Consider the following 23,144-nt stretch of genomic DNA (forward strand, 5'->3'; position numbering starts at 1 on the left):
TCTCAGCTGCACCCAGCACACAGATTGTCCAGCTTGCGGGACCACAATCTAGATGCCAGCAGACAGAGCGATTGTCACCGGGTTAATTAAACGATTAACCCTTTCTCTGCCACCACCGCTACGTCTGAATGAGCCCAGCGGACGCTCGTGATTTTAGAAATATCAATTTTGACCTTAGAAGAATCATCCGTAACACGCCCTGTCACATGCAGACAGGAATGTCCGAAGGATTTATCCTAACAGTATCGCTCTTTCAGGAGACCGGTTCTTTTGGGTCAGTTGGCGTTTAAGAGCTTAGAGACAAAGTTAACACTTTTCAAAATAAGGTTTAATTATAAGAAAGGTTAAAATTGGTGCGAATAAAAATATTTACAGAAAAATGGGTTACAAACAAATAGAGACACAATACAGCAATTTAGAAATATGAGAATAAAGAATGAAAATACTTGCATTAAAACGGTCCTGGTATTACCTTAGTTTCAGAAGCTGAACAGGTATGATTGGTTCCCCTTGAGCGATGTTATGGCTTGGATAGTAGGATGAGAACTGACTCTCTATCAGTTCCTGTCCTTTTTCTCTGACCCTCCAGGGGGTGTCACCAGAAGTACTTGGCCAATAGGCTCTGGGTCCATGGGCGGTCCCCCTGGAGCTCACACATGCTAAGACACATCCCGTTTAGACAGAGTAATAAAAAACTCATATCTGGAAATATGTAACGGTTACATGCTTGAAACTGACATTGGATTGTACGATATTTAATCTATTTTCTACAGACACTAAACACGGGTTATTTCGGAATAACCTCTGACCTGTAAGACATCTGATCGCTAGCTTGTCTTTCCTAGGCATGAAGGTGTTCATGTTTGATCTTAATTCGATCTGTATTTTATGGGGCATCCAAATATCTACTTTTTGTCAATTTGTTATGTTTGGGTAAAAAGGTATTATTTGAGCATGGATTGTGAGATGTAAATTAACAATTTTGGGAATTTACAAGGCAGCTTCACTGGACATCTGCTCAGACCCCATGCTGTTCTCGGAGACCCAACTCCTGCTAGAAGGGCAGATATGACTTTACAACCTGCCAATCAGGATGTGTTTTGAGATAAGGCACTCTTTTGAGGCCTTGCATACTAATGCCAAAGGGAAGGTGGGGGCTACTTTGAGTGAGAGAGAGGGGGGAAGGAAATATCTCTGCTGAGTACACATCTGCTGCTACAGCTTAAACTGGAATGCTGCCTGTGTCACTGAACAAGATGGCTGCCCGTGGCAGCTTTTAGGGTACTCCGGGCAAAACATCATTACATTAGTCATGTTCAGGGTACCATCCAGGAGACAGGAAGCCCCTGTCCAACATTGAGGATGAGTCGATGCAGCAGGGAGCTGTGAGGTATGCATATAAGCACAGTGCCTTGGTAAGACTGTCTAAAGGAACGGATAAAGGGCCTGAAGTGTGATACGAGAGAGGAGGTTCTACAAACTGGAAGCCATAAGGCTAAATGTATTTGTATGATGGCAATGAAATGGTGAAAACCACTGCAAAGGTAATCATTTTTGTGATTTGTGTGCAAGGAACGTTAAGTTCTTGTTCAGACAGGCGACAGTGCTTACCGCTCTCTGAAAAATGATCAGCCACCACCTAATGGCTTTTTTTTTTTTTTTTTAATTGTCAAACATCAATTTTACTTTGCTGCAACTGCAAGCCAAGCATTTGACTCACGGATACGGTTGGCCCTATTGATCTCAATGGGCGGGTTAGACAGGGAGTGCCATCTGTTACACTCTGCAGCCAGAGCTAAAAATGCTGTGGCTCTGAAGCAGCCCTGTACAGCCCTATCAAGCTGTAATGTTAGAGTACATGTAAAACGCAGCCACCTGTTTTTACCACCCTCCAGCCGCCCATGTAAAATGCCTCTAAAAGAAGATGTCTTGCGAGTGTTTGCGCCTTTGAAACCTCTACAACTATAACTAATCTTCACAAAAGCAATAACAAAAACTTGAGACACCACAATCGTAGTAAGAATGTACTGTATACGAATAACCAGCTTTAACTTGCTATTTTTATTTTATTTTTTTCTGAAAATGGGCACCTAGTGTTTACCATAAAAAACAAAAATGACCAACGCTATGGTATATGTGATAAGAATTATATGCAGGTGTAAGCTGCCACCAACCTACCCCTGTGAAACAAGGGTACAAGTATTGAAAAAACAAATAAATCTCCATCATAATAAAAATGATAAAACATGCAATAAAATTATTTATTTAATTGCATGGTTGATCATTTTTATTATGATGGAGATATATTTTTAGAAATATTTTTGCACTATATATTTTTTTCCCATCTCTATTCTCCTCATAAACAGGTAGCGCCATTACCAACCTCTTTCCTCCTTTTTCACCTAGTGTTTACCATTTGCACAAAAGAGGATCATATTTTGCTCTTCGGAAAGATGGATGTAACCAACTTAAGATTACAGAAGTCAGAATTAGAGGTTCACTTTAGTAAGATGTTAAAAATAATAAAATATAATCTAATAGAAAATAACTAGTTTCCCTACATTTTCCACCTGATTTAAAAGCATAATTTACATTGAGTCGGCTTGTAGAACATTTTAATTATTTTTTTTTTTGTTTGTTTCAAGAAGAAAAACAATAAGATAAGTATTTTAAAGTGTGACCTTGATTTCTTTTTAACCTTAATACTTTAGTAGCCTATCTCATAAAAAAAAAAAAAAAAAATTCCAAGCCTTCTAACACCTGTTCCTATTTCACATTTGGGGCTTTTTTCTAGTTCCCAATGGAAGTATTTAAGTTGTATCCATTTAAAAAGAGACTCAGCGTATACTCATTAATCACAGCCCAGACTGGCATAGCTCTTTAAAATGACAATACAAATTGCTGCGTCAGAGAATTTTAATGCTTTTAAGAGCTCATTGATAAAACAAAGTACCAGCTTTCATGAGTACAACTTGCGTTGTGTTATACCTTGCTAAACTGTTTCTTTTTTTTTTTTTTTTTGTAAGAATTTGATACATTATTTAAAAAAATGTTTTTTGCAATACAACTTCTTAGCAAGGCTAATGACACAAGAGTAATTTTCTTGTTGTGCTTACCTCCCCCCCCCCCCCCTCCTCCCCCTCGTTTCACTACAGCGATTTGTCACAATGTCATAACGATTTTCTATTGGATTGCTAACAATTAAGTTTTTATAGCAATTTATTGCTCAGTCGCTCATCAGTGTTTCGGCTCAATGCTAGCAAAAATTGCTCATAATGTTTTTCCATGAAATGTTGCAGAAATCGCTATGTTTAGCTACAAGTAACTGAAGAAGAGCCATTTGTAGCACAGCATATACCAATGGCTTTAGCAAATCTCCAGCGACTCTAGCAAATAAATCGCTAGCTACAAATCGCTGTCAATGGCTGGCATTAGCGATTTGTAATCTCTGGTAAAAAATGGCTGTGTGTAATCAGTTTATGGATTAAGCCCAGTTCTTCTCTAATCTAATGAAAGGAACTGTAGGGGCAAAATATGTACAGACACACACAAGTATGATACCGGATAGTCTGAAATAAGTATTGTCTGGATTGGCTCAGAGCCACCGGCCTACAATGGAAAATTACAGCGGGAGAATACAATTTTATGATAATTGGTTCCTGTGGGTCAATATAGGCAGTTGTTATTGCAGACAGTTTAATGAAGGAGGCACATTTGGGGGCATTTATCAAGCAACTAGCCAACAAATGTAGACGCAATTCAGGCTCTCTCATTTAGCAAACTATATGCGACAGTGATGTCTGCAACTGCAGTCCCGAGCAGCAAATGGCTAAGAAAGATTTTTACTCCAAACAGTAACACAATTTCTGGGGCAGGTTTTATTCTTTCATTGCACTACTTCAGAGCACCATGAATGAAGCTGCAATATTATAATAAATCTGCCCCATAATCTGTTTCACCACTTCTGTTCTTCAATGCCTTGCCGTCATTTCTTCTTCTGGGTGTGATTGCAACTTAGTCACCACCAAGGGCCTTAAGAGAAATGTACATTCCACAAGGTGATGCCCATTTTGTGAAGGCAAATTTTCCAACATGATATAATCTTCTAACATTTTAACCATTATAATCAATAAATTAGTAAAGTAAACTAATATCTTATCAATACAGTCCTATTAATACTGTCAGGTGATTTACCTCGCAAGCATTTACCAAAATATTAGTTTTGGACAAACTGACCCTTTGATCCTTAAAGGCCTGTTACACAGGGAAGCCTGAACCCATGGAAAGTATTAGTAATATCCATCGAATTTCCCATAGACATGTTTACACTGGCGCTAGTGTATATGGAAATACAACTTCGCACAGCCATCCATGTCTATGGGCAGCTGTATGCAGAACCTAGGCTTTCCAGGCATGGGGTATTTACACTATATTGTCAAAAGTATTGGGACACCTACCTTTACATGCACATGAACTTTAATGGCATCACAGTCTTAGTCCATAGGGTTCAATAATGAGTTGGCCCACCCTTTTGAGCTATACCAGCTTCAACTCCTCTGGGACGGCTGTCCAAAAGGTTTAGGAGTGTTTCTATGGGAAGTCCAGGAGCGCATCTGTAAGGTCAGGCACTGACATTGGACAAAAAGACCTGGCTCACAGTCTCCGCTCTAATTCATCCCAAAGATGTTCTATGGAATGGAGGTCAGGACTCTGTGCAGGCCAGTCACGATCCTCCACCCCAAACTCGCTCATCCATGTCTATATGAACCTTGCTTTGTGCACTAGTGCGCAGTCATGTTGGCACAGGAAGGGACCATCCTGAAACTTTTCCCACAAAGTTGGGGGCATGAAATTGTCCAAAATGTCTTGGTATGCTGACATCTTAAGAGTTCCCTTCACTGGAACTAAAGGGCCAAGCCCAATCTCTGAAAAACAACCCCACACCATAATCCCCCCTCCACCAAATGATTTGGACCAGTGCACAAAGCAAGGCATTGATGAGCGAGTGGAGTGGCATAGACGAACATTCCAATAGACACACTCCTAAACCTTGTGGGACAGCCTTCCTCAAAGAGTTGAAGCTGTTATAGGTGCAAAGGGTGGGCAGACTCAATATGGAACTCTACAGACTAAGATCATATTAAAGTTCCTGTGCCTGTAAAGGCAGGCGTTTCAATACTTTTGACAATATAGTGTATGTTGCACTGGCTCAGAGCTCATCTACAAGAGGCCTTAAAGGATCAAAGGGTCAGTCCATCCAAAACTGATATTTTGGTAAATGCTGCAGACTAAAGCACCTGACAGTGTCTTGGGGACTGTATTAGTGATATATTTTCTTTTGCGCTCCTGGGTCTGCACACCTTCTGTGACCGTTCTAAACAGGCCCCCAGTCTTCTTGTTTTAGGTTTTATTAACTATCGATAAAAAAAAAAAAAAAGGACGACCTCGTACATAGAAAGGTGGGCAGGAACAAAATCAGGAATAATGGCAGAGGGATATCTTTGTTGGAGTGTCCAATCGATTTAAGACACCAGGGGCTGACTCCGCTCACCATGCTACACCTATTACAATATTATCATGTCTGGGTAGTTCAACATCAGACATCAGAAATATTTTTTCATGCTAAGTAAATGTGTGCTAAGTCATATGTACAGTGTTACAATTACAAGAATTGACTACATCTCAGAGATCACATTACTCCTTCTAACAGTGCCTAGTTCCTCAATGATCAATATTTCTTGAAAACATGCTAAATAGTGCTAGCTTAGGGCATGCTAAAATGGTCTAGTTATTGTATATGTATATTATATGTATTGTCATTTAGAATATTTTGAAACATCAATTAAAGACCACGAACAGCACATCTTAAAGAATATGTTACCCTACCATTTCATATTCCTGATATGTGCCTGTTATACCATGTACTTGTGTTAAAAAGTATTCTGTTCTCTTTATATTGCTTCCTTTGTGTGAAATACCTAGTGATCATCATGCCAGTCCACCTGCTTCCCTATTTCAAACTGATCAAACGCTAGATATGAGAGCATATCCTTGAAACCGTGGTCTATGTTCTGGTTGTGCTGGGAGAATAGCCTGTCTGCAGTCCAATGATCAGACTTCTGCTGACACACTTTCTTCCATTCACTGGGAAGGTCAGTGTACTGCTGTTTCTCCACCCCCACATCTCTAACCTCTCTAAGCCCCTTATTGAGCTAAGAACAGATAGTATGTGATTACAGTATTTAGAATGTTTTATTGTTTTCTCCAGAAGGACAGAGCCATTTTTGTACAGGCATTATCCAGGTTTAGAATGTACACGCAGGAATAATATTCTGTGCCAGAGATGACACTGTCATGTAAATAACGAGCAAACAAAGAGCTGGGGGGCACACCCTGAACATGCATTTCTAAAGCTGGTGCAGCTATGAACCAAGCAACATGCATATTTACAGCGAATAGCGCACACATGCAAAAGAAATTACTATCAAATATAAAGGCAATCAATAAATAAAAATGGGGATTTAGTCCCACCATATGGCCATATCGTGCTCAAGCCCACTACTATGTCAAAGTACCCCATTGTCAGTGGGTCCTACACTATCCATAAAAAGAAGGATGAATCCAGCCTCTCTAAACCATTGTTATGTAAATCCTGGTGGCTGTGTTCACACATTTCTGACACAGATTATCCTGCTAGTGCAGTCTCTCACCTTGTGACTTGCTACAAAGTTACGTTGTTACAGCCTCATTACTAGGGGAGAAGGTGCTAAAGCTGGCCATACACTGTTTGAATTTGGCCAATTCCCACTAGGTACATGAAAATTCATCCCTGTCAACACTAAAAATTATTCAATCAACTTTTGATAACGAAGACAGGCAAATAATTCTCAACCAAACAGCATCTACATCCAGCCAGCTGCAGTCACTGTTTGGGTGTTCCGACCGCAGGTAGCAGCTATCAGAATACAATAGCTGGCACTGCAGATTCAGCCATCCACACTGTTTTGCAAGTGATTTAGCAACAGATTTCTCATGTTAAGTCCCATATGGCCAGCTTAAATGCTTCCTCCTGCAGTACATTGATCACATCATCTAAGCCTATGGAAAGCCTTTGAATTGTAACTCAAGGAGTGTATTTTTAAACGATAAAACATACAGTTTTTTCCAAAAAAATTATGCTTTTGTTGTATATTGTGACATTACGAATCAGTCAATGTTATCAAAAAGTTTAGTTAAATGTACTAAGCCCTGTCTGTCAGTGTTGGTTTCTGTATGTTTGAAGTGCTATCTTATCTTTGGCACTGTTTTTTGCAGCTGTGAAACCTGCTGTAATTCTTCCGGGATTTACCTAATTTTAGCACACATGCAGTAGTGGTACGTTACTTTTGTAGACCATAGCTATCATAGCAGCATTTGTTTGAGAATGAGCCTCTCTAACAACAGAATGAGGTTGAAGTCACAGCTAAACTGCAGAGGTATGTAAAAATCACCCTTTAACCTTTAGTCCAGATGTGCATTTATTGAACAAAATATATATTTGTATTTAAAAAAATCCAGCTAATATAAAGATAGCTAGCAATAGATAGACTAAGTGCAAGGAGATAATTTTGTGGCAGGCCTCAGTAAGGGCTATATGTCCACTGGTGGTGGTCATACATTTAAAATGTGATTTTAGGAGTGCAGAAATAAATTTGATTAGTGTGCTGCTGTTATTTCACTGTCCATTTAGCAGGCTAGTAGTGGGGACTGGGACACACTGCTGAATTCTGTGCCTCTAGCAAAGACTGAAGTGTTACTCTCCTGGCTCTGCAGTGTACAGGGTTGTTTGACAAATGGCTGAACACTCACAAATGTTTTGACAGGTAAAGCAGTTTGCATATTGTATGCAGAGATGTATAGTAACTAAGTAGAATTACTTCACTACTGTACTTAAGTACCGAAAGGCGGTATCTGTACTTTCCTGGAGTAGAATTTTTTTCTCCTACTTCCACTTTTACTTCACTACATTTTTTCAATGATTTCAATACTTCTACTCTGATATTTTTTTTTGTGCTGCATAGTTACTAGTTACAATTATAAAAATTACCACTGCCAGAACAGTAGATGGCAGGTTTCATGAAGCTCAAACAAATGTGTATAATGCCATGTGTAAATCAGCGCATACGAAAATAAATGCTACTGTATGTATAAATAAAAGCTGCTATACCAAATCTTTCCACTAAAAAGAAAATATGAAACAAACAAATTGTGATTGTCCTTTAGGTTAATCATTTGAAATAATAAAAAACAATATGATGTTCAAACTTTTGACTTCTTTCTTTAATAACTACATAACACAGTACTTGTACTTTTACTTTCAGTACTTGAGTAGCAAAATTTAAAAAAAACGACTTGCAATACTTAAGTACAAAAAATGTTGAATACTTTAGCACTTCTACTCAAGTCACTTTTTGATCAAGCGCTTGTACTTTTACTCAAGTATGGGTTTCGAGTACTTTATACAACTCTGATTGTATGCACTTTAGCTGTGTGTTCAGTTGTTTGGCCTAGGGCAGTGACGATGAAACCAGAAATAAAATGTAAGTATAGTTGCGCTAAGAACACTTTAAAACAATGAGCAGATAAATATAAATACTCTCAGTAAAATCTCAAAAAGCAGCTACACTTAGGTCATACACTGATCATATGTAAGCGAGACAAAAAGATATAAAATATGTAGCGCTAAAACAATTAAAAAAGTCCATATAAAAAGTCCATTTTCAATAAAAGATCATCCCAGTGATATTGCACAGCACTCAATATTGCAAGAGTGAAGAAGGTCCACCACCAAGTAGTGTTCAAAATACGCTTACCGGACAAATGAATATATTGGACCTTGAGTTAACATACAGGCTGCAACACACTTAGTATTGGATTGGACCGGACCTCTTCGCAGAGATGGATCTCAGAAATTATACCTCCACAGTACGTCTTAACGGAGCCACTCAAAGGAAGGAAATAAAACCCTTCATGGTGCAGTATATTTCAACAAACTTTATTCCAAGTAAAGAAAGTATAGCACTCACATGTAGGAAGGGGAAAATGGGCAAACCACACGCCGACCTGCGTGGTTCCAAAGCGGACAGCAAGATGACAGCCAATGTCCTCTATTGCGCATAGGCATCCAAACGAGGGCGGCCCGACGCGGCGTTTCGTCACATACGACTGACGTCTTCAGGGGCGTAGCCCTACTGCTGAAGGACGCCACTTTATGACAATAGAACTGAACGGATTGGCTGGCTAAAACCGGAAGTGGGAATCGCCATCATGCGTTCCACAGACCGGAAGGAAGTAGAGCATTGCATAGGTAATGACCGGAAAGGGAGTCACAACTCAATGCGCTCCACCTACCGGATGGAAGTAAGCTATCAAAAGTCATTAGGCCGGGGCTAATGATAACTATTATCTTCCATAAAAATATTTGACATAGTTAAATTCGATTCAACTCCGGTAATAACACATGGAGCCAAAAAAGATTAATTTATCCCTATGTAATAAAATAGAGAAATGCGCCTTATAGGGCAATGGCGCCATCTTGTGTCCAGATTCGGAACCTCCATGTACTATACATAAATGCAATACAGATTATTAAAACAGATATTTAACCACTTCACCACTAGGCCTATTTCGGACACTTTTTGTTTACAAGTTAAAATCAGTATTTTTTCCTAGAAAACTACTTAGAACCCCCAAACATTATATATATTTTTTTAGCAAAGACTCTGGAGAATAAAATGGCGGTCATTGCAATATTTTTTGTCACGCGGTATTTGCGCAGCGGTCTTTAAAACGCCATTTTTTTGGGAAAAATTTCATTTCACTGCATTTAAAAAATACTAAACAGTAAAGTTAGCCCATTTTTTTTGTATATTGTGAAAGATGATGTCACGCCGAGTAAAAAGATACCCAACATGTTACGGTTTAAAATTGCGCCCCCCCGTGGGATGGCGACAAACTACGGTCAATAGAGATCTCAAAAGGCGACACTTTAAATTTATTTAACGGTTACCAGTTTAGAGTTAGAGTGTAGCTCTTTTTTTTAAATTATTGCCCACGCTCTGGCGATCGCGGCGAAACCTCACATGTGGGGTTTGAACAGCGATTTCATTCGCGGCTCGACTTCCGTATATGTTTTTTTTTGTGCGCGAGCCAACGGTGACGGGGCGGCTAAATTTTTTTTTTTTTTCCCATTTATTTTATTTATTTTTTTAACTTTATTACAGTTTTTTAAAAAAAAAAAAAATCTGATCACTTTTATTGCTGTCACAAGCAATGTAAACATCCCTTGTGAAAGCAATATGCAGTGACAGGTACACTTTATGGAGGGATCGAGGGTCTAAAAGACCCTCAACCCCTCCACTACACTTTCCTGTATGCAAAACGCCAAAAACGGCGTTTTTGCATACAGCCGTTTTTCTAATTTGCCGCCGTTTTGCAGCACACTAACCCGGAAGTGACGTCATGGACGCCGCCTCCGGGTTACGTCATCGGAGACCCGATCGATGCCGTTTCCGGCATTCATCGGGACTCCATCCAGCCGGCGGACGCGCCGGCTGGGTGCTCGGGGCTCCCGATGGGACGGGAGCCCCGGTAAAAGCCGCGGAAGGCGGCGGGAGGGGGGACGTCCCCTCCCGCCCCCCCGGGTAATGATCGAGTGGCTCCCGAGCTGCATCGATCAGTACCGACGGAAAGCCGACCGTCTGCTTTAAACCACGGTACCGGGATGATGCCTCTAGCTAGAGGCATCATCCTGGTATACCCCCGCAAAGTTTAGGACGTCATATGACGTCCACCCAGGGGGAAGTGGTTAAAAACAAACAATAAAATCACTAAAAACATGAAACATATTCTAATATGCCTCGGTACATATTATGTATCAGAGATAGCTCATAGAAATAAAAACCAAGTATAAAAATGGAATAGAAAAAATGGAGACACTTAAGAATTGGCTATAAAAGCATTAATATCCCACTCAATATTCAGTCCATGTGGCGTGTAAGATTTTAATTTATAAATCCAGGCCGTCTCCAGCTTGGACACCCCACGAGTGAGATTACTTCCCCTCCAATTAGAAGTAAATTTGTCAATCCCCAAGAATAGGGTGCCTGTAGGGTCTCTGTTATGGCAAGCGTCATAATGACGAGACACGCTATGCTTGGGGAAGCCATTTTTAAATATTCGTGATATGCTCATGGAGACGTCCGGTCCAATCCAATACTAAGTGTGTTGCAGCCTGTATGTTAACTCAATGTCCAATATATTCATTTGTCCGGTAAGCGTGTTTTGAACACTCTACTTGGTGGTGGACCTTCTTCACTCTTGCAATATTGGGTGCTGTGCAATATCACTGGGATTATCTTTTATTTAAAATGGACTTTTTATATCGACTTTTTTAATTGTTTTAGCGCTACATATTTTATATCTTTCAGTGACGGTGAACCTTGGCACCCCAGATGTTTTGGAACTACATTTCCCATGAAGCTCCTGCACTCTGCAGTGTAGTTGAGCATCATGGGAAATGTAGTTCCAAAACATCTGGGGTGCCAAGGTTCGCCATTACTGACCTAGGATCCAGCATAAAACGAAATGACAGCAGCAGGTATTACTAATAAGTTAGAAACTAATGATACAGATGCCAATGGGCGGAACCATGGCTACTCAGTGGAGTACGCAGATATTCAACACAGTTTGAAGTGTGGCAAAGATCCTATAGGCAGGCGTAGCTCCACAAGGGAGTAAAGACTGGAGTGATGAATGGTGGGACTAGTAAATGTTTTTAATGTTCTTTTGCAGGCTGTTTTGCTTAGCAATAGAATGCTTTAAACTGATCCTGCCCATTCAGGGAATAGTAACAAGTATCCTTATGTGCTTTTACTCACCTTGCACTAGCGCCCCTTCCACTTGACGCCACCCCCCCTCCCCCCCTTACTACCACCACAAAAAAAAAACTCTTGGGTATAGCAGAGCATGCTATTGCATGGTATTTCCTCCCCTGCCTATCACAATGCAGGGCTGGGTGTCCAATCACCTGGCCTGGGTACTGCCACTTGTGGAGGGATAAACGTCTTTAGTGCTGTGTAAGCTTCATCCCAGAGCCTACCCAAAACTGACACAATGGGGTTGATTTACCAAAACTGGAGAGTGCAAAATCTGGTTCAGCTCTTTATGGTAGCCAATCAGCTTCTAACTTCAGCTTGTTAATTTAAGCTTTGACAAAAAAACTGGAAGCTGATTGGTTTCTATGCAGAGCTGCACCAAATTTTGCACTCTCCAGTTTTAGTAAATCAGCCCCATTGATTTTTTTTTTTTTTGGGGAGGCTTTAGTGGCTAAAAAGAGTGGCAAAAAGAGTGAATGGAAGATGTGCACAAACACTGGTGGGTGCTATTTAGCAAAATTAATAGGAAAAGTAAAGGTTTGCCAAAAAGAGATTCCAATCAAAAATAAAACAATTGTGTATTTAAATTCAGTAAGGCTACAAGCTTTAACAATAATAATAGTTCCAGATTTAAGGCTCCGTTCACATGTAGGCGTTTTGGGGCGTTTTTGGGGCGTTTTTCTGCTCTAGGATCAGCTCTCAAAACGCCCAACAAGACAAATCCTATTCATTTCAATGGCCCCTGTTCACATCTGAGCGTTTTGAGGCTGTATACAAAACGCCCAACGCTCAAAAAAGTACATGAGCTTCTTTTTGGGCAGATTACAGGCGTTTTCCATTGATCTCTATTCAATCTAAAAACGCCTGCACAAAAATCGCGGTAAAAATCGCGGTAAAAATCGCCGCAAAAATCGCGGTAAAATCGCGGTAAAAAACGCGCGAAAAACGCTATGCTCAGGTGTGAATGTAGCCTAAGCTAGCGTGCATTTTAAACAATTGACTGCTTTGCTAAATAAATTAGTATAATTGTCAGTATACTTGTTTCTAAATATCCTTAAATCTGAAAAAATGTTTGTTAAAGCATTTGTGAAGGCTTTTTAAAAAATTAAAAAATAGACATGTTATGCGTACCTGTGCTGTGAAATGGTATTGCACAGAGTAGCGCCAAACCTCCCCCTCTGGGCTCCTCTGCCGGTGCTCCAGGCTCCTCTTCTAAGTGCACCACCATATAAAGCCACTTCCTATTATTAGCGCTTATGGGCTTGCTCCCGAGCCAGGTTCTGTCCGTCTTTAGACACACACAGGGCCCCGCCGCTAGCTCTCTGCTCACAGCACTTGATTGACAGCAGTAGGAGCCAATGGCTCCCGCTGCTGCATCTCTGTTCTGTGAGGAGGGCGAGAGAGAGACCAGAACTGCTGCAGATGGACACAGTGCTGGATCGAGATAGGAATCCTTCCACTGGAACATTTTTTACCTTAATGCTGAGAATGCATTAAGGTAAAAAATGTTCTGCTTTTAAAACCACTTTAAGTATTATCTTGTTACGAGCACTGACTTATGTAGTTCTTGGGACAGTTGTAGCAAATTTTTTTAGTAGACACGGAAACCCACTAGTTACTTTGCAACACTAAGACAATATGTAGATAATGCTCAGTACCTCTGTACAACACTTTAGATACCTGACACTTTAAATATCTGATTGCCTGTAAATGTCTCTATTATGCCTCAGATCCAACAGCCCAAAAAAAATGATTAGACCTAGGGGTGGGTAAAAGCACTTTAGACACATTAGAATTACTTGTTATTTTCCAGTTTATGCAATGGGCTAGATCCAGTTAACAGAGAAGATGTTGAAGTATATGTAAACCCTTACCTTGTAAAACACATTCTGTTCGTGGCTGTAAGAGGGGCTTGGAGATCAAGGGGTAAAGAACACCGCAGTACACTGATCTTACCAGTAAATGGCTATGCAGAGGGGCCTGTCAGTACATATCTGATCATTGAGAGACATGCAGGCTGTTCTCTATATTCACTATATTGGAAAGGATGTGGTCTCATACCTAGCGTGGTCAGTTTGAAATCGGAAAACAGGGAAACTGGCAGGGATACCAAGTATTTCACTCAAAGGAAGCACTACCTGGTATAACAGGGACATATCAGGAATATAAAACCTTGGGGTAACATATTCTTGCGTTTCCTCAGTCCATGGGGTATGTTGTACAGGAAAACAGTGGCAGGTCCCAGAACTGCTGCGGATGGGCGAATTGAGTCTCCCTGCTCATTGTTCTTGTAGTAACATTTGTCTGCCTAAAGCCAGCATCAGTACTGTGTTGGATACAAGTACTTCTCTGTCTATAAACCATGCACTATAATGTATTCTCTGTGGTATCGAAATAATCGCGTAGAACACATAATAAATAGTGAATCGTTTTAAACCACACAGTTTATTTCACAAATTATATTTTCCACATCACATAATCATGGGCATACAGTTTTTTGGATAGATGGCAGATGATGTGGCATTATAATAAACAGAAGAGCCCATAAATACGGATTCTAGTTTCCAAAAGCTTGCAATAATCATTTCTGGGAAAGTAATTTTTTTTTTTTTTGTATCTTTTAAAAGTAATGGATTTATCCACAGCCTTGTCTTATGTCATTATGTGCCAGGAAAAGACACCCTAGTTTGACCATTTCTTTTTTACATGCTTTCTTATTATGTTTATTTCCATCTCTTTTCAGTTTTTTACAATGCAGAGAAACACCATTTTTTGGCAGAGGTTACATGTACTGCAAATTGGTTAACAAATCCAAAGTTTCTGTCTCCAGTCATTGAAAACATTTTCACACTTCAAATCATAACAAGAGAAGAATATAAGCAGCCAAAAGGGACCTGTTACTGAAAGTCCTCCTAATCTTCAGACCAAGTCCCTGAAACTTTGATTAAGTGACAGCATAAACTGTACATTAAAAGGCCAACACACAACATTGTTCTAGTAGTGTTTAGCTAATGTGAAAATTTGACCATCTCTATGAGAGTTTTTTTACTGTTTTACTAGAAATCCAACAATACAATAGTTCTCCAACTACTATTGCTTCTGCTTCTAATATTTTGGCCACAGCTACTAAAATACTATGGGGCCTAGTTATATGGCAAAATTGTTTTTCATATCACCATGCTTCAAAATCTCACTCAGTCCTACCTGTGTGTGTCTAGTAAACCCTTGATCAGTTTCTGATCCACCGAGAAGGAGCACAGTGGGAGACTCAATTAACCACTTAAGCCCCAGAAGAATTTACCCCCTTCCTGACCAGGGGGTATTTTGCGATTCGGCACTGTGTGACTTTAACGGACAATTGCGCGGTCGTGCGACGCTGTACCCAAATTAAAATTGATGCCCTTTTTTTTCCCACAAACAGAGCTTTCTTTTAGTGGTATTTGATCACCTGTGCGATTTTTTGATCATGCGCTATAAACAAAAAAAGAGCCACAATTTTGCAAAAATAACAGTATTTTTCACATTTTTTTTATATGTAGTTCCCCAAAAAAATGTAAAAAATCAAAATTTTTAACATTTTAGGCCAATTTGTTTTCTGCTACATATGTTTGGTAAAATAAAACGCAATAAGCGTATTTTGATTGGTTTGCGCAAAAGTTATTGCATTTACTAACTAAGGGAAAGATCTTTGTCCTTTTTATTGGTTTTTTTTAACGAGTAATGGCGGCGATCTGCGTTTTTTTTGCGGGACTGCGACATTGCGGCAGACAGATCGGACCCTTGACTGACATTTTTGACACTTTTAGGGTTACCAGTGACATTACTACAGTAATCAGTGCTATACATATGCACTGTAAAGCCCCGTACACACGTACCGATCGTCGGCCGACGGAACGTCCTACAAATGTTCGCGGCTGGTGTGTTTGTTGTTTGTCTGTTGAAAAGTGCTCCAAACTTGCCCAGGACATTTGTCTTCCGACAGAAAATGACGTCACTACGTTCCACGCACGTTCGCCGCTACAAAAGAGGAAGTGAGTGTTTGGCCGTGACCCTTCTGGGCATCTCGCGCTGATTTCGGTAGCATTTGTTTGGTTGACGACATTTCGCTATTTTCCGAGACATCGTTCGAGAATTTATTATGGCGACCGTGAATTCGTCCGTTGCTGTCGTTAGTGTTGGAGTTTTGGCTCTGAGACGACGTACGAGCAATAGGAAGAAGAAGCGGACCTCCTGGACGAAAAATTGGTTGCTTAACCGTGATCAATTTTCTCATATGTCCTTGCTGAGGGAGCTCCAGGAAAATAATCCTGATGACTTCAGGAATTATTTGAGGATGACGGATCCCATCTTTTACCGTCTTCTTGCCCTGGTGTCCCCCTATATTCTGAAGCAGGATACTTGTATGCGGCTTGCAATTACTCCTGAGCAAAGGTTAATTGCGACGTTGAGGTATCTTGCAACAGGGAGAAGCCTGCAGGATCTGAAGTTCACCACAGGCATCTCCCCCCAAGCTCTTGGTATCATCATCCCTGAGACCTGCTCTGCCATCATCAAGGTCTTGCAGAAGGACTATATCAAGGTATGTTTGATTTTTTACATTACATTACATGTATTACTAGTTTCACCCGAATTATGATGTTTTTGGATGTACAGCAATTGACACAGGCCATTATTTGTAAACTACCCTCTGTCCGCATGCACATAGTAGTAAAGATGTAGATTATCTTTAACCATTTGTAAAATTACCCACTAACCACCCCACCATTCTCTCCTATGTGTCCCTAAACGCATTGCCTGTTAACAGTATTTTTGAATTTGGGTCATTTTATTGCTTTCCCTCAAACAATTATTCCTTGGCCAATGTTTTAGTACCTAGTTAATGATTTATCTAAAATACATCAGTCCATCCATTCCCACCTATGATTCTGTATGTTTATGTAATGATGTTAAAACCTTCACTGACCACAAGCCCTAATTGATGTATAAATGCCCAGTTTTACTTACCCATCCCCCCACCCACATGCTAAATCTCAAAGTCAGCATATACCAAAGCTCAAGTTCAGAGGTCTTCAAACTATGGCCCACCAGTTGTTCACGAACTTCAATTTCCATCATGCCTAGTCATGTCTGTGAATGTGAGAGAATTACAAGGCCTCATGGGATGTGTAGTTCTGCAACAGCTGGAGGGCCGTAGTTTGTAAATCTCAGCTCTAGCTGGTGAGTATAATGGGCCATACACACTAGAAGATTGTCAGAACAATTTATCCTTCCGATTTACCAAAACCAAATAATATGAGGTCCAACAAACACTTTCAAATCCTATGCAATCTGGTAGGCCCTTGCACTACATAGAAAAGTTAAATCTGCACGAAAAAGTCTTCAGAGAATCTTCTAGTGTGTATGGCCCTTTACAATATAAGAACAATAGGAGTTTGAAAAGAAATGTATGTAGATGTTACATCCCCATATCCAAACCTTTGCCTTCCTGTTGTATATTTTTTTACCAAGTTGCATAAGCATTTAACAGACAACTGTGTGTGTAATTAATAATGTGATGTGCTCAAGCACTAATTTTATTTTTTGTATTTTTTCCCCACAGTTTCCTTCAAACGCAGAGCAATGGCTGGAGATTTCTGATCAATTTCTGGAGAAGTGGAATTTTCCCAATTGTGGGGGTGCTATTGATGGGAAGCACGTCCGCATTGTCCCCCCTCCGAATTCCGGCACATTTTATTATAATTATAAAGGTTTTTTTAGTATAGTCATGCTAGCCATAGTTAATGCAAACTATGAGTTTATTTTTTTGGATATTGGCAAAAATGGCCGCAATTCGGATGGGGGAGTTATTGATCAGACGGAGTTCGCTCGTCGTCTAAAGAACGGCACTCTGAACCTGCCATCCAGGGAGCAAACTGTTGAGGGTATGAGCTTTGTGTTTATCGCAGATGAGGCTTTTGCGCTTGGGGAGCATCTCATGAAGCCCTACCCTCAGAGGAACCTCACCCCAGACCAAAGGATTTACAACTACCGGTTGTCCAGAGCTCGCAGAGTTGTGGAGAATGCCTTCGGGATAATGGCCAACCGGTTCCGGATATTCCTGACGTCCATAAACCTGGCACTGTACAAAGTGGATAATGTGGTCTTGTGTTGCTGCATTTTGCACAACTTCCTACGCAGGAATGCACAAAATTATGTCTTGCAGCAACTGGATACTGACCCTGCTATGCCAGGTACAAGTGGAGAGGCCCAACCTTCTAACCAAGTGGAGTCCATGACGTCAATGGAAGTTGGACGGTCAGCATTGGCATCACACAGGGCCCGTCAGATCCGCCAGGAATATCTGGACTATTTCGTGGGGAGAGGAGCTGTGTCCTGGCAGCAATCACTGTCACACACCCATTAATCTTGTTAAAGATTGGACACACAAGATAAATGTCAGAGATATATTATTTTTCAACACATTAAACAAAAATTGCAATGATTCTGTATTGTGGATTATAATCATTTGGGCACATATGCCAAACACAATTATTTGGGTTAATCATGTGTTATATATGTGTGACTTTGGAAGGGTTAATACATTCATCAGTGTGTTTCTTGACTGTAGTCTCTCACCAGCTGATCCAAAGTGATGATGGCCATGTGTTATTTTTTAGCCAGTGGTGTAAATACAAGGGCCTTCTGCACCCCACAAAATGTACACAAACCCTGTCACATTGAGAACTAGGTCACACCCAAGGTTCATCTAATGTCACCTTACATTGGTGTTCATTGTCCAGAAGTTGCCCATACTATATATTTCATATAATACATTAGGGTATTAACAAAGTACCTACACCTGTTATGTTGTGTTCATTTATGACATCCTTCTCACTGCCCACCAATGTTAGGATATGTCAGTGTTATGTGAAACTTGATCATTGTTCATCTCAAAGTGTTATATATATAGGTAATGGAAAGTGAACTAGAGCAACGAACAAGCAATACACTATAGATTACACTGATCTCCCTACACTGATTTCTACTGCCAATATCAATGCCATATTGAATCCTAGGACTGCTAGTACCTTGAGTGTTGAGTCACACTTATGCGATGCGGGAAGTCTGCGACTTTGCAGCCTTCCAGCATTGCATAAGGGTGACCCGCCACTTACTTTTTCCACAGGATTGTATTCCACAAGTGTTAAGCACTGTGCGATCCAATCCAGATACATCAGAAATAAAGGGTCATGTGCGACTTGTATGCGTGTTCAGTGCGAATGTAGCCATACAAAGTGTATGTCTCAATTCACACTGCACATCTGATGGCATGTAATATCGTAGCGCACTGCTCCTTTATTACATGCGATCAGATGTTCATGCGAAAATCAGCTATACAGTTTGTATGGCTCAATTCGCACTGCACTCGCACAAAAGTCGCACATGATGCATTTATTCAGCCGCATCAGGATAGGATCGCACAATCGTTCAAACTTGTGTGATCCGATCCTGTGTGAAATGTCAGATCGCACTGTGATATGCGTTAAAACTGGGGGTATCTTTAACATTTCATTGACACCTCCAGCAACTCGCATATGGCAGTGTCCAAAATGCTTTCATTAACATGTAAATATGTGAATAGGACAGCCATCATACATTTAGTGCTTCTTTACACAGCTTTAGACCTCGACCCCCCAACTAAAGTCTAATAAAGAATTGAACACACATTGTTGAATGTAAAAACGTTTTAGTATCAAACATTCACAGGGTTAGGGTTAGGGTTAGGGTTAGGGTTAGGGTTAGGGTTAGGGTTAGGGTTAGGGTTAGGGTGTTGTAAAGTGCTTTTCCCAAACTTGGGTACACTCTTTAACATCTGAGTGTAATTAAAATGCCCTAAAACATTCTAAAAAAATTGTAACATCAGGAACATCCCAATACAAACATAAAAAACCTAGTAAAATTGTGGCTTAAAATTTGCCAATCATGTCCACAAAATTGCGCATTTTGATTTGTAATGCCGTTGCAGTCTCCTTTATATGTTCCAGGTCTGCGCAGCATTGGAGAGCCTCACGGGTCAATTTGGCTAATGTGCAACTATGTAAAACATGGTCTGTAAAAATTAAAAAAAAAGGAGTCAATGTGAATCACCTACATGAGGTCATAATAATAGAGAAACATTTGGTGTCCAGGTAATCTTAAATTCCTCTCGAGTTAATACCTACCCTGTTCTTATGCTCTTTTGCCCTAGGCTCTTCTTCTTCCTCCTGTCCTCCTCCGATGCTGTTGCTGATGATTCTGCCGGTCTCCTGAGCTTACTATATATTCATTAGGGGTGTGAACGCATGATGACGTCATTGTGAGGGCATGGTTGTAATGTATATATATTAAGATGCAGAGACCAGAGACGGGCAGAATGCACGGCAACAGCATTGGAGGAGGACAGGAGGAAGAAGAAGAGCCTAGGGCAAAAGAGCAGACAACATAAGAGCAGAAGATTGGACAGCAGAAGAGTGGAGAGGAGAAGATCCAAAGAGCAGAGTGGAGAAGACCGGATGAAGATATTTAAGAACATTTCATAAACGTCTCCTGTCGTTATTCACATACACTTCCATTTATGTGGTTAATGTGTAGGGGTACTATGTACCCCATACCCATTCACATAGTGATTGGGGTCTGGGATCTGGGGGCCACCCTTTGTTAAAGGTTGCTTCCAAAGTCCTAGGAACCCCCTGGCCGCATGACCCCCCAAAACCACCAGACAGGGTTGTGGGGATGAGGCTCTTGTCCTCCTCTACATGGGAGTAAGGTGCTTTTGGGTGTGCGGTGCAGAGGCCCCCTGGCCCAAAGCAACAAAACCCCCCCATGTTGAGGGCATGTGTCCTGCTGTGGTCCAGGGGGTGTTTGGTCCGCTTGCTCGTTCTCTTTCCTGGCCTGACAAGCTGCATGCTTGTATAAGGGTCTGGTAGGGGTTTTGGGGGTAACCCACGCTGTCTTTTTGTTGTGGGCATACCCTCAAACTCAATACCACACACAAAAGGCCTGGTTGTGAACTTGGGGGGACACCCACGGTGGGTTGTTAAATTTTTGGGTGTAGTTCCCCCTCAAAAATCTTCACAACGCAAGTGGCCCCGCAAGTCAGAGCATCCTGATCCGACTTACGGTGCCACTTCCATTCAAATAAAGAGGCTCCCATAGGGAACTAGTGTTGTAAATTGGAGGCTAAAAATAACACTGATAAAAATCATTCTGAAAAAACCTACGTGGGCACACAAAATTGGCTCTTGGACACTTGGTCCTGGTTCCTCCACAGTTTCTGAACTGGCTTCCATGCTGCTTGGCACGTTGCCAGGAGATCGGGCTTCTGACCTGGCTGGGGATGCCACATCCTGGCATGATGCAACATCTGCAATGTAAATTTGTAAGGGAATACAAGAATATAAGGTTAAACAATCATTGCAAATACACATATTTCTATGATACCACTACACAAAAATCTGTGCCTACCAACCTTCATGTTGCTCTGATGTCTGGTCACTTGTTGGCTCCACCAGTATTATTTCTGGAATAATGTCTTCATCTACATAATACAAAACATTGGCCATATCATAAAAGTCACAAGAGGTACATTTGTTAGGACATGGTGCCCTGCTTGATAGCTCTTTTAGTAACAAATATGAAGACATGTACATGGTTATCTACGAAAAATATGGTACATTAATGTTTGACAGTGCATAGGAACCAATTACCTTTAGTGGAATCTGTGCCACCTTCTGTGCCCATGTCCTCCTCTTCTTCCTCCACTGCAGATGGAGCTGCCAAACCTCTCCTCCTCCTTTCCCACTGTTTGGCACGGAGTTTACGTTTTTCTCCTATTTAAAGGTTTGAATAATAATCTGTGATTAATAGGAATGTTTGCTGAGAAGATTCGTGCAGGAAAGAACGTTCGTTGCAACACAATACATATATTTTTCACTATGGCTTCCTGACTTTTAATGTCATATACTAAAACATCAACAATAGATCGATCAAATCACGACATGACAACTAAAATGAGTAATCTAACTTTTTACATAGACATTATAATCTAGACATGTTAATACAACATACACAAAATTATAAAAAACATATTGCATGATTAAAAAAATAAAGAAAAAATAAAACTTACTTTTTTTCAAAATCCGATGGATTTGGGAAAGCTGATCCTGCTCACGGTGTTTGAGGTCAGACCATCGTTTCCTAATCTGATCTTTCGATCGCTCGACACCGAATTTTCTGACCAAACAGGCCACCACCTTGTCCATGATGCCATCTTTCCTGGCATTGGGCCGCTCGTAATTTGCCAACTTTCCATCGTAATCCGTTTTTTCTAAAATGGAGACCATCTCCACCATTTCTGCCTTTGACATGGGTGTAGCCCTTGATTTTCGGGTGGCCCAATCACTTCGGCCCCCACTAATTGAGCTCCCAGATTGTTGAGACATGGTTCCTAATTTAACAATGATTATTCCACTGCCTCAGGTGTGAGTGTCGCATGTAGGCCTGATCTTCGGCACGTACACACCCCTGCACAAGCCCGCCACTGGAGGAGGAGTTGACGCCTGCGCTGTATTTAAAGGACGCCAGATCGTTCGGCCGACGATTCGCTAGCGGACATATCGAGAGTTGGAGCACGATCGAGCGGCGAATCACGACTTTTCCCCACAAACAAAGGTACGACTCTTTTAATAGAAAGTGTGTGTTTTGGGCCCTATACAGCTTTTATTAGGAATATCTTTATTATGTGCCAAAATACATGCTCTTTTAATATGTTTTGTGTTGTTTTGTGTCTTGCAGGCATATACTGTCCTGCAATATGGTGGACAATTTCACCACCCACAACTTTTTAATAAGTTTCATTGATGAATTCAGGCAACTGCCTTGTTTGTGGCAAGTGAAGTCGGCGGATTATAAAAATCGAAAACTCAGAAAACAGGCCATGGAACATTTGGTGGCCTTCTACAAGCCCGTCTGTCCTGGGGCAAATTTTAATTATATCCGCAAAAAAATAAACAGTATTCGCACTGCCTACAGGCGGGAGTTAAAAAAAATAGAGGAGTCCACCCAGTCTGGAGCAGGGGCACGGAATGTATATGTACCACGGCTGTGGTACTTTGATAACATGCGGTTCCTGGCAGACACCATGGAATCCAGGCCGTCAATTTCAACACTGCCTTCTACATCGGCAGAGGGCTCAGTGTCGGTTGATCCAAG

This window comes from Pelophylax lessonae, assembly GCF_965119305.1.
Source record: "Pelophylax lessonae genome assembly, chromosome: 3".
NCBI classification, from domain to species: domain Eukaryota; kingdom Metazoa; phylum Chordata; class Amphibia; order Anura; family Ranidae; genus Pelophylax; species Pelophylax lessonae.